The sequence below is a fragment of the Penicillium chermesinum genome (assembly GCF_028974085.1).
Source record: "Penicillium chermesinum strain IBT 19713 chromosome Unknown utg000007l:1.0-2695246.0:1.0-2697696.0, whole genome shotgun sequence".
NCBI lineage: Eukaryota > Fungi > Ascomycota > Eurotiomycetes > Eurotiales > Aspergillaceae > Penicillium > Penicillium chermesinum.
Window position 1 is genome coordinate 713,067 of NW_026695317.1, and position 13,675 is coordinate 726,741.

Genomic DNA, 13,675 nt, shown 5'->3' on the forward strand with positions numbered 1-13,675 from the left:
GAATAACTTCACACGTCGATAACCACTGGCATTGTTATAAATTGACTTAATTAGAGAAGGATTTGCTTACTAAATAGATTATTTCTATAGATACATATAGAGCAGCTTCTAGGCCCTCTATTATACAAGAAATAGCTAATATCTTTCTATAAATACAAGATTCAACTCCTTCTCTAACAGTTAGAGTTAATTAGGTCTCAAATTTTATTAAATAATACAATAAACTCCGAACACGTTTTTCTAGATGATATAATTATAAATATACTTAAAATAAAGATCTGAACTTTATAAAAGAGTAATTTATAACTATATAACATATAATCAAGAAGAATAGTATTTTACTAGAAGATATCTATAACTTTGATAAGACTAGATTTATAATAAATCTTATATCGATATAAAAGATAGTTATCCAAATAGAATACTCTAATCGACAAAAGATTTTATAGCCTAGAAATCGTAAATAGATTACTATAATTAAGATAATCTATATTAATAATTTATTGTTTTTATTATATATCATATTTAAAAGCTAAGTCTATAATACTAGTTAGTTTAATAATCTATTACAAGATTAGTAAATTAAAGTCTCGAATAATAGTTAGATAATAGATAAGATAGATCTTTATTAGTTAGAAAAATATTTTATTTTATATATAAATTTATATATATAAGATTAATATTAATTATTAATACTTGATAGTTATAAAAATTATCTAATATCTTAATTTAATCAAATTTATACTAAAAACAATATTATATTACTTTATATATTTATATATTTATTATATCTACTTTAACTATTTAATATTAGATATTTTATAATCTTGAAATATATATATAATCGATTTATAAATAATTTAGCCTAAACTAGTTATAATTATATCAATAAATTCGACTTTCTAGTATAATATTCTTATATAAAAAAAAGTATTCTAGTCTTATATTATTTAAAATAATTTTATAGTTGCTAGTTTAACTCTAATTAATACTAAAAAAGTACTTTCTAAGCTTAATGTCTCTCTTTGAATATCTTTACCACCATCTAATTAATTAACTAGTAGTTTAAACAAAATTTCATTTAAAATATCTAAAACTATACTTGAACTCAAGAGACAGATAAAATAGTCAAAGATCTGTTTATAAAATAATCTAAAAGTCCTTTATTATCTTTAAAAAAAGCTCTAAATTTAATTATCAAAAATATAACTTTATTAATATATATAGCTGAAATTTTAGCTAAAAAGAATACCGATTTATAATATACTAATAAGAAAAAAAGAGCAAAAAAAAACACAACCAAATAAACAAATAAAATATGATAGAGGCCTAATTATTGTAGAAGGCCAATAGTTAGCTTAACAGCTAAACCAGCCTGTTAAAGGTGATAAAGTTGTATTTAACAAGGCTAGCGAAGTAGCAAATCAAGCCAATTTACCACGCAGGAGGGCTCTACAAAGGTATAGCAGATGTAGAGGTTTAGGGCATAATATGACTCGTTATACGGAGTGTTAATTTGAGATAATTTAATATAATTTTTGTGGAGTTATTACTGATAGAAAATTTAGATGGGTGGTGGATTAACGGGTTAACCGTGTTAACGGGTTAGCTGTGAATTATGTTAATAACTTCTATTCTTATATAGACTATTATAAATTAAATAAGATTACTAAAAAAGATACATAATTTTGTTATTGGTCGATAAACTTCTATATTATCTATACTATATAATACATCTCAACTTTAGAGAATAAGATTATTAAGATATTTAAGTATTAAGTATTTTTATTCAATTTTATTAATAATCTTGTTATCTTTCAATAGTATATAAATAAAGTTTTAATAAATTATTCTAATAGTTCTATTACAACTTTTAATGCCCTGATTTATGATAAAAATTTATAAAAAAAATATTAATTATAAATTCAAAAGATTCTAGCTTAATCAAAAAAGATAAACTCTTAAATTATTATTTATAAATATAAATTTAACATGACGACCATAGATATTTCTCGGTTTTATAATAAAAAATAATAATATGTAAACTAATTTCAAGAGAATCGAAAGTTATAATCTAATAAAAGATCCTAGAAATAAAATAAGACATTAGATCCTTTTTTAAATTTTGTAGGTTCTATCAAAAGTTTCTTTTACTTTTTTAATAAAATCATTTATTTTTTATACTAATATATCTATTCTCTAATATTATAATCTAAGTTTTTTAATATAGATCAAAACCAATATATCTAATAATATATATAAAAAAGTTTCATTATAGTTATAATCTAACTAATAATATCTAGAGTCAATTAGTTTTTAATAAAAATACTACTTTAGAATATTGATTAATTATAAAGATTAAAGTATTTTAATATAAAATAATTATTAAATATAAGATAAGTTTATTATCGAGATATAATTCATATTTAAACATGAATATAAAACCAAACTATCTAAGTATTATATATATTGATTTATAAATTATAATTAAATAAATTAAATATATAAATAAACTAATTATACAACAATCTATATAAATATTAAATCGAAAAAGATCTTGTTTTTAAAAATAGAAAACTTATTATATCTAACCATACCTAATTATAAACTAAATTATTAAATAATATTTATAAATAACTATCTATTCAAAGGGCTAAAGCAAGACTTGATTCAATCTATACTAGGCCACAAACTGTGTTCGATAAACTTAAGGAGAGGAGTTTAATGCGCCGGTCCTCCGTTATTAGTATGCCAAGGTTATGTGTCCTACGTGATCAACACCGGGCCCCAGTCCGTGGCAATCTATATATTAACTAGACTAAGACTAAATTTTATAATTATTATAAGATTGATTTTACTAAAATTGAATATACTAAAATATATAATAATATATAAACAATCATTAGATGTATAAATAAATAAAAATCCAGAAGGATAAAATCTCTAGTTTATAAATTACTAGAAATCTCTAATAAATTATGGTTATATATTATAATCGATTTTTATGGGTTTTTTTTTAAAAGACTATCAAGATTTTAATATTTTTAGAATAATAATTAATTAATTTACTAGAAGACTGATATCAGCCTTATATTATAAGATTACTACTATTAGAATAGTATATCTATTTATAAATTGTATTTATTTTTATATAAGACTTGCTAACTTAGTTCATATCTAATTAAGAATTATAATTTATTTTAAAATTCTAGAAAGATTCTTATAAGATTTTATATATTTTAAAGAAATTATTATCTATTCATTTTTGATAAATTAATAACTAAACTAAAATTATAAATTAGTATTTGATAATATTTCAAATTTTATGTAAACTATTATTAAGATGATTAATTAGACTAGATTAGATTAAAGGATTTTATTATTATAATATTAACTCAAATAATTATAAGAATATCTTTTTTTTATATTAAGAAAAGATATAAACTATATCTTTTATTTAATCAATAAACTATAATATCTTTTAATAACTAGTCTTTTATTTAACAAATATAAGATATCTAGATATATATAATATTTAATATAATAATGAAACTAAATTATATAAAAATAATAGATAGATTATTATAAGAAAAAGCCTAATTTCACTGTTAAAGATTAGATTTATATAATAACTCGAAATTAGCTAGTAGAATAGTTAAAATCAAAAACTTATAGATTTTATCATAAGACTATTTAAAATACTAGAAATATAAGATATTTATTCCGACTTGAATTACTACAATTTATCTAAATCTATAATATCTTCTTATTAGACTAATTATATAAGACTATAAAATTAGAACTACTATCAGATCGAATCAAAGATCTATTATTATCTTTATTTTTTAATAAATAAAGAGAAAGAATAAGAAATTAAACAAATACTCGACTTCTAGTAAAAAATAAAGAAAATGTCTATAACTTTTAAGATATCTTATAAACTTATTCTATTATAAAAATAATAAGATTTATAAATTCTTAAATAGTTAAATTATATATATAATATAAAAAACTTAAATAATTATAAACTCGGTATTAAACTTTAGAATCTAGATTATATTATTAATAATAGCTATAAAAGTTATATTATTAGATATATTATTTATTATACTTATAAATATTTAATTAAGGATTTAATATTATTAAAAAATTTATATAATAACTTTATTAAGATTAACTTCTAAATATATATTAGAAAATAGTTTAAATCTAAAAAAAACCTTACAATAATCCTAGTTTGATTAAGAAAATATGCTATTATTATTATAAATATTTTATTTACTAGAATAGTAATATTTAAATCTAACGAAAAAGATTAAAATAAGATAGATAATTTACAGATAATCTATAAATTATTTATAAATCATCTATAGACTATTCATCTATCTATAAATAATCTATAAATTTAATTAATTAAAATATATATTATAGATATAATAGATTATTTATTTATAAGTTATTAGAAAAGAAGATTAGAGTCTCTAAAATCTATTAATTACAAAATTTGTTATAATAAATATTCATTTTATTATATAATTAAAGATAATTAGTTTAGTCTTATTTCTTTTATTGTAATATCTTAATTTTTCTAATTCTCTAATATATATATATCGTTTTTATATAATATTGATAATATAGATAGATTTTAGATTACTTAATCTAATAATCTTATCTTTAATCTTTTATTTAACTAATAAAATATATAATTAATTACTAATTTAGAGTTTATTTATTTATTTTTTATAATTTCTATATCTCTTTTTTGAATATATTTATCTTAACTAAATTTTAATATATCTTATTTATTCTAATATAATAGAAAATGTTTTTATAAATTAATAATTTTAGATAGATTTTAGATAAAAGAAATAGGATATTTAATAGTAATCTAATATATAGAAGTACTTTAGCTAAATAATAAAATAAATAATAAAATATCTAAGAATATATATAAATAATATAAGAAAATATTTAATTATTTATAATAATATAGAAATAGAATCATAATAATAATTAAATATTTAAAAAAGATTAGATGTTATAATATAAATAAATATAATATTAAATAATTTTTCTAAGAGATAATTTTATCTTATATTATAATATCTTTTTATTAGTATTTTTTTAATATAAGTTATATGAATTTTAGATAGTCTTAGTTTTATTTAAGAGACTTAGGAAGTAAATTTATTTTATTTTATTATTTATTTCTAGCTATTATTCTAAATCTTTAAATATCTTAACTTTTATTAGTTAATTTATATAATCCTCTATATTTTTATATATTCATAAATCCTATCTATAAAAATAGGTTAATATTAATTTTAAGATATAATTACTAAATATTAGAATACTATTTTTTAAAAGCTATTGAAAGATAGTAAACTATTAATTATTTTTAATTACTAGATATCTTTATTTTAGTAGATATTTATAATAATAATTAATTATTTTCTTAATAAAGATTAGAACTATTAGGAGATATTTCTTAACTTTAAACTATTTTATAGAATATATTTAGATATTAATCTAAATATTATCTTTTTTAAATTTTTCTAGAAATACTAGATTATAGATAGAGTATTTATAATTATTATTAACAATATATTAAATATCTAGGATTTTATCTAGTCTTTTAAGATTAATAATTATATAATAATTATTAAGATTTTTTATCTAACCTATATTATTTAATTAGTCTAAAATAACTTTTTAGATAAATAAAGATAAATCTAAAAAATAATATAGCTAAAATATAATAATCTAAAATCTAAGATTAATTAATTTATTTAAGATAATAAAAATAAAAGATTATTAATATATTTAATAAGATAAATTTTTAGCTTTAAATATAAAAGCTATTAATTTATTTAATTATATAGATCTAAAATTTAGCTATTTTTATTAATATTAGTCTTTAATATCTAGAGCTATTTCTAAATTTTAGATAATCTTAATATCTTTTACATTAATTTAAGATATTTAAATATACTAGAACTTAATCTTTCTTGTATTCTAATATATTAAATAATTATAGTCTATATTTAATAAGTTTTATATTAAATATAAATATTTATATTTGAAACATGATTAAGAATAGTAATATTAGATTGACTATCTTTTTTATATTATTTAACTTATTTTCAATTTATAAATATATTTTTAAAAACAAAAGATATTATTATATATCTAGTTTTTAGTATCTATAATAAGTTTTTTGATTATCTTAAAAAGTTAATTAATTAGTAAAGATAATGATAGCTAGGATAGTAATATAGACTAAAGAGATTTTCCAAACTAAATTAGGAAATATTAATATTTTAGACAACAAAATATTATAATTTCTTATTATTAATTATATAATATTTAGATATTAATAAGATATTGTCACTTCTTAAATAGATAATCGAGGTTGTATTAAGGATGTTAAACTAGACCTGATGCTTATCTGTCTTACAAGTCCAAATTCAGGAACCTCTACCTGTATCTCGGAAGATCAAGATCTAACCTCGCCGACCTTAATCCTTACCCTGACTTTCTAAGAGACCCTTAAAAGTCACCTGTATTGACTCTCGTCGACCCTCAAATATATAATTTCTTTCTACTTTACCTATTTCAGATATATAAATTTAATAATTCAGCTTTTAAAATACTATTATTTACTATTATTCTAGTATATATAATATTATAATAGTAATAGATAGTAAAATCAAGTAATAATAATATATCTTCTTATTCTTAATACGAAAAAAAGAGATCTTAAATAAGATAATTAACTTTTAAAAATCTTATTTAATTTTTACTAATTTATCTTATCTCTAATTATCTAGGTCTTAATCTAAAAAGACTAAAATCTAGTTAGAATTAGATAGATTTTATTATAGATAAAGATTTTTATTCAAGCTTTATAAGATAGATAAATTAGTCTATCTATTATTTATATCTATTTATTTATAGATATCATCTATCTAAAAACTTTTTATAAATATAATCTAAAAATTATTTATAAACTATAGATATTATCTAGCTATCTATTATTTTATATAAGATAAAGATAGATTTTTATATAATCTAATTATCTTATTTAATCTAGACTTAATACTAGATTAGAGATCTTAATCTAAAAACTAATCTTTAGATTAAGCTAGATTATATAGAAACTTACTAGAGAATCAATAAAGATTATTTTTATTAACCTTTGGAATAATCCTCTTTATTTATATATATCTTCTATACTAGTTAATTAGATTAGATAATTTTAGTCTAAATAGATCTCAAGATAATCTATTAATTTTATGTTTTTTTATAACTAGGATAAACCAATTTTCTTATTATATAATAATTTTTTTTTATTTGCTTTCTATAAATCCTTTTTTTTAGATCTTCTATAAATATTTTTAAATTATATCTTAACTTTTAGATAGATATCTCTTTTTAATAATTAAAAAAGTTAGAATAGATAATCTTTTATATCTTATTCTAGATAATGCTTTTTTCTTAAATCTATTTTTATCGAGTTAATCTTTATTTAATATAATATTTAATAATTATTTTATTTTTTAATAACTAGTATCTATAATACTAGAAATCTTTTAATAGATTAAATCTAACTAGATTAATAAATATTTACTATATAAAATAAAGATAAATAAGAAATTTATAAAATAATAGCTTTAAATTACTTATAAAAGAAAAAAATAGATTAATTAAGATATAAGATATTATATATCTTATTAGAAAAGTTTTGATCAAGTAGTTTATATTAGAGATAAAAAGTTAGATATAATATATAGATAATATTATATAATTCTTAAGTATCTAGTTTTAGTATATTCTAGTATATTATCGATAAATAAATATCTTAAAAAATTATAATATTAGTAAGAGATAGGAAAACTAAGTATCTAAAAATTATTTATCTAAGTTATATATATAATAAAATCTATCTCTTGACTAAGAACTAATTTAAAGATAATCTATTAGGATTAAAGAATATTTATTTAAATATTTATATAGAGTATTTAGGAATAGAAACTTCTAAATATAATTATTATATTATATTTATCTTTCTTATTTCTTAAATATCAAGAGTTTTATAATCTTATATCTTATATATAATTAGTCTCTTCGATATTAGCAATTCTTTCTTAGAAGATAATCTATATAAGACTTTATAAATTTATCATAACTAACTAATAAATTACTTTTTAAAACTTATTATTAGATATAAAACTATCTCTTATACTCGATTATTAGATATTAATATTCTAGTAAGTATTTATAATAATAATAATAATATATTTTCTTGATCGAAACTAGAATTATTATAAAATCTTTCTTAGATTTAAATTATTTTTTATTATGTATTTAGAAGTTAATCTTAGTAAAGTTATTATATAAATCTTCTAATAATATTAGATCCTCGATTGAGTATTTATAATTATAATAGATAATATATCTAATAATATAACTTTTATAGCTATTATTAATAATATAATCTAGGTTCTAAAACTTAATATTAAGTCTATAATTATTTAAGTTCTTTATATTATATATATAATTTAACTAAGCCTAAATAATTTATTTAGAAAGATAAAGATATTATTAAAGAACAAAATCATAGAGATTAAATAAAAAGAGGATTATATATAAGTATTATATATTTAATAATAAAAATATAAGATTATTAATATATTAAATAAAATAAATTCTCTTATTCTCTAGTTATATAATAATTATATTAATTTTTGAATATATAAGATTTATAATCTTGTTATCTATATTAATATAAATCTTTAATATTATAATATTTTTTATAATCTCTAGCTTGATAAGCTAAAATTTATATCTATCTAAGATATATAAATATAGTAGAATTTAATATATCTTATATTTTAGTAGACTAAAAGATTTTAAGTAATTTTTGATATATTCTATTTATAATAGATATCTCTAGTTTTATATTATACTTTATTTTATAAAATTTCTTATATTTTAAAGATAGTATATTATATATACTAAGAGCGGAACTAAAACTGTTGTAAATATGGTAAAGTATATGGATTAGTTAGTGGTTTTATAAGTGGCTTTTATGTAATTTATATGAAATTGGGTCGAGTTGGGTCTAAACTGGATTTTACTGGGGTTCTAGGAGCTAGGTCTAGGTTTAGGTCTGGGTTAGCTTTTCTCTAATCCGGACCTAGGTTGGGTTGGGTTCTGGGTTGTAATCTTCGACCTAAATTGGGTTATGTGGAAGTCTAATATTGGTAGTGTTAAAGATATATTTGAGAAAGTAAGAATAGAATTGAAAAATAATTTTAGATTTATATAAAGGTTTTTATATATCTAATATTTTAAGATCTGATATATATAGATAATAATAGTAAGCACGAAATTATATAGTTAGTTTTTATTATATATATGAATTTTAGTATTTTCTTATTATAAACATAAGAAGATTAATTGTTAGATATATAAAAAATTAATACTGTTTAAAGAATATTGTTATTTAATATCGATAAGATTAGATATTTAATATTTATAAAGTAGAAGTTTTATACTAGAATTCTATAAATTTTTATATCAAAATCCATGAAATTATTATAAATAATAATAATAAATTTCTTATAAGTTAAATTATATTATTATTAGAAATGAAAAATTATTGATTTAATAATAATTCTGATTTTTCTTATATTAAATTAGATTATATTATATATACAGATTAGATTATATTATATATAGATTATATTAAATATTCAAATTAATAATATTATTATAATAAAGAGATTTTTAAATTAGAAGATTTAGAAAGAAAATCTATCTAAAAAATCTTTAATCTACATATGTATGTATTATTGGTATATAAGACTAATTTTAATTTTTTTATAGATAATAATAATTTTATATTTAATGTTAAATTAGCTTATAATAAATTTATAGTTTCTATTATTATATTAATCGATATAAAAATTAATATTTGTTATTATTATGAGTTGAGAACTAGTAAGAAATAGTAATTACACTATGATATCATTTTTAATTCAATAATTTTTTTATCTTTTAGATATTTAATAAATAAAATCTTTTATTTATTATATGTAATATAATATTAATATTAATTTTTGAGTGATGATAATTAATTTAATATTTTATTATAATTCTTTAATTAAATTTTGACAAATATCTATTTATTAGATAATAATCCTTGCGATATTATGATACTATATTTACTAAAATCTAAAAATTTTGAATTATTAGACTAATTAAGATAATATAATAAACAAATTTAGGTTTTTTTTAGAAGATAATAGAAGACTTAACTATTTTTAAATAGATCCTTAACTAAATTTGTCTGCTTCTTAAATTTAGAAAGTATTCTTTTAGTAGTAATTAATATTAAATTAGTAGCCATAAAAAGTATTCTAAATAATATAAAACTATAATATCCTTTTTCTTATATAAGAATATTATACTAAAAATCAAACTTATTAATATAATTATAACTAATTTTAAAATAAATTATTTATAAATCGACTATATATATATTTTAAAATTATAAAATATCTAATATTACGTATTTAAAATAGATATAATAAATATGTAGATATAAAAAATAATATAATATTGTTTCTAGTATAAATTCGATAGTATTAAGATATTGAATGGTCTTTATAATTATGAAAAATTAATAATTAATATTGGTCTTCTATATAAGTTTATACATAAAATAAAATAGTTTTTTTAATTAATAAACAGTTATCTTATCTATTATCTAGCTAGTATTATAGATTTAATTTTTAGATATAATATATGATAAAAATAATAAGTTATTCATATAGATTGTCTTATAATAATCTCTTTATAACCTCTATATTATTAAATCTTTTATTAATTATAATATTCTATTGGGATAATTATCTTCTTTATTACTATAAGATCTATGATAAATCTAATCTCATGAAAGTTACAGATATCTTTTAATAAGATATGAATTTTTTAACTAGATATTATATAATGATAAACTATTTTTTTATACAATTTGGATCTTTATTCTAAATATATACAATAATTATATTATCTAGAAAAATATATTCAATATTTATTGTATTATTTACAAAATGTCAAATTTAATTAATTCTAATTATTAGAATAAACGTTAAATCTTAGATTTATGAAAAGATATTAATTATTTCTTATATAATTTAAATATCTAGAAAATATTTTATATATAGATATCTATACCATAGATCTATTTAGTAAATACCTTCTTTCCTAATTAAATTAATTTATAATATCATTAATAGCTATCGATATATAAAATTATTCTCTTAGTTTATTTATAAAATATAGTATAAGATATCTTAAATAATTCTATAATAATATAAAAGGATCTAATTTAAGCCTTTTGTAATTTGAGGATTAATAATATCCTATTATCTTAACGGATTTTTGTTATAATGTAGAGATTCTTGATAGGGTTTATGTCACGGATTCTAGCTAGTGGGTATACTATATAAGACATATCTTAGATATATCCGCATATTATACGCGGATATGGTTCTCCTTTCGCTTAGTTGATCGAATATTAATCTAAATATGTTAGGTTAATAGGTTAACTATGTTAATGAGTTAATTCTAAATTATCTATATTTTTATTATAATATTATTGGAAGTTTTAATATTATTCTGTTTTAAATAATATATCTTGGCAAATTACTATTAATAATTACAAAAATATTGTATTGAATTTTTATTTTTATCAGATTAATTCTTCGATTAATTCGAAATCTCTAGATTATAATGTATATGAATATTATAGTATTTAATAAATTATTATCTAAAAATGAAAATATTTTCAAGATTTAAAAAATATTTATAATAAGAATATTAAATTAATTATTATCTTAAGTATTAGGATTAATATTATTTTATATATAATTAATAAAATATTTATATATTAATTATTTAAAAATAATTAGATAAAAAATTATTTAATCTAGAGTTTTAATTGATATTTTAATATAATTATTATTAATTTTTAATCTAGAAAAATAAGAATATTAATTTGTATATTAATTTCTGTATTAATTAACTTAATAATTAGAAATAGAAATTTATTATATAAGATATAAATTGAAAAAATAAATAAAAATCTAAATATTTGCTTAGAATATATTCAAAATCTTTTATTATCTTCTGAAAATGCTCGAGATTTAATTATTAAAGATACTATCTTATTAATATATATATTAATATTAGCTAAAGAAAATATTAATGTGGTCTATAAGTGAGTCCTGTATATAAATAAGTTCTGCAGCCTTCCGACATATCGTATTTTTTCCTTTTTTGATTATCTATTATACCTCTAAAACACGCTCAAATGCAATTAAGTTCAGAGGGTAGACTTGCTTTATTGTTAATATTATTCAGAATAAACAAATTCCCTTGATATATTAAGTTATCTGTGTTTACAAGATCAACAAGTCTATGATTCATAATCGATTATATAGAGTTAAATTTTGTAGTGAAATATGTCTAAAAAATTATGAATTAATGTTTCTTAAAGAGGAATTATTAAAAAAATAGATCTTTAATCTAGATCTTTGTGGAGTCTCCTTGTAATTTACTTCAATTTAAGAAATGACGAATTTATTATTCAAAGAGTATGAATCTATAATAATATTAATAATTAGAATAAATTAGGTCTTAAAATTTTATAAAATATTATCTAGAACTCTAAGTTATTTCATCTTGATAATAATATTATTAAAAGATTTAAAATAAGGACCCCAGAGTTCTTAAAAAATAGTTTGATTTGGTTAATTATATAATCTATGATTATAGTATTATTAACTAAGATATCTATAACTTTGATAAAATAGATTTTATAATCAGAATTATAGTAACTAGTCAAGTTGTTATTTAGACTAGATATTATAGAAAAAGAAAGTTTTATAATCTAGAAATTGTGAATAAATTACTATAATTAATATAATATCTATTACTAGATAAATATTTTCATCTTATATTATTATAAAAAAGAAAGTTTTTATTTAAGCTTAGTTTGATTATTTTAGACCCGATTAGCTTTTTTGAATAAATACTAATAGTTGGATAACTAATAAAATAGAGTTTATTAGCGTTAAAAATTATGGACCACATTAATTAAATTAAGAATGATTTTTTTATAATAAAATCTTTTTTTCATAATAAAAAATTTATTTTTATAATAATAATAATAATAATTTATAATATCATGATTTATGAAAATTAGTAAATTAATAGATATAGATATTAAATAAAAGCTTATAGGTTAATTATAAAGATTTTATTAAGAACTTAAAGATGAAAATAAAAAAAAAACTTATTAATAGTATAAATATTTTTTTATTATAGTTTTATTTTTTTCTATATTAATATACTCTCTTCTAACATAAATAAATCCTTGGTTTTAGTAATGGCTTTTAAATTATAGAGAATAAAATTAGTAGTATAATTCTAAGTAGAATCTTCGGTTAATCTATATTATTAATTATTAAAATAGTTATAGATAGTATATTTAGTATTATCTTTATCTTTTATATCTAAGTTAATAGATTAATCATTAAAATAATTGAAAAACTATTATATATATTAAAGATCAGAAAAAAGATTAGGTAATATAAGAAAGATA